This window comes from Rutidosis leptorrhynchoides, chromosome 2, assembly GCF_046630445.1.
Source record: "Rutidosis leptorrhynchoides isolate AG116_Rl617_1_P2 chromosome 2, CSIRO_AGI_Rlap_v1, whole genome shotgun sequence".
NCBI classification, from domain to species: domain Eukaryota; kingdom Viridiplantae; phylum Streptophyta; class Magnoliopsida; order Asterales; family Asteraceae; genus Rutidosis; species Rutidosis leptorrhynchoides.
In genome coordinates this window covers 669,053,783-669,054,883 of record NC_092334.1, presented here as the reverse complement: position 1 = coordinate 669,054,883, position 1,101 = coordinate 669,053,783, and positions in this window count along the sequence as shown.

Below are 1,101 nucleotides of genomic sequence, written 5' to 3'. Positions count from 1 at the left end.
CATAAAATACTACGACGGAGTGTTGATCGGGTAATTTAAAAATGGATTTTTTTGAGCTGGATAGAGATGAGGAAACTATGGGTTATAGCTATGGAGGTTGTGGGTATGGTTCACGGGTTTGTTCGTGAGGTCAATCTAGTGTTTATCATCTCCATTGCATCTACGTACTTTCCTGCAATATTGAATCACAATATTGATACGTGAGCACTCATAACTTAACTTTTATATATTATTGTTGTATCCCTGACTAGTGCTCGAGTATATAGGATTATGCATGCTTGTACGTTTGATATTGTCGTTAGATAGGTTATGTTGAATCCTGAATTAGATACATATGCTACTAAGATAAAGTATATGATATGCATGTCGTTGAAAAGCTAGCGAAAAATTAAGAACTTTTCATTTAGATATCGAATGGTTTCGATGAACGGATTAGAAGTTATAGTCAAATGAATTTTAGTATTATTGTTAAAATGATTATTATTACTATCGTAGTTATTATCGTCGTTATTATTATTATCTAGTAATTATTATTATTATTATTATTATTATTATTATTATTATTATTATTATTATTATTATTAATATTATCATTATTGATATAAAAATTATTATTATTAAAAATTGTTATTGTCATTACTATTATTATTGTTATTAAAAATTATTATTAATATTATCATTATTAATATAATTATTAGTACTATCATTAATATTATTATAATACTTATTAGTATCATTATCGTTAAAACTAATATTAGTATCATCTAATTATTATGATTGTTATTATTATCATTATTATGAATGCGATATAAAAGAGTACTAAAAGCTATTAAACGAATCGATTAGGAAATAATGAGTATAAGTAGCATGATGAAATAAAAATATTGTAAGTTATTGATTTAGATAAAAATATCATTTTCATTATTTTATCACTATTATTATTATTATTATTATTATTATTAAAAGTATTATTAATATTAAAACTATCATTTTTACTAAAATTAATATTAATAGAAATATCATTGTTATTATAAAATATCAATATTACTATCATTTTCGTATTTTTATTATCATTTTATCATAATAACATTTTTAGTAAAT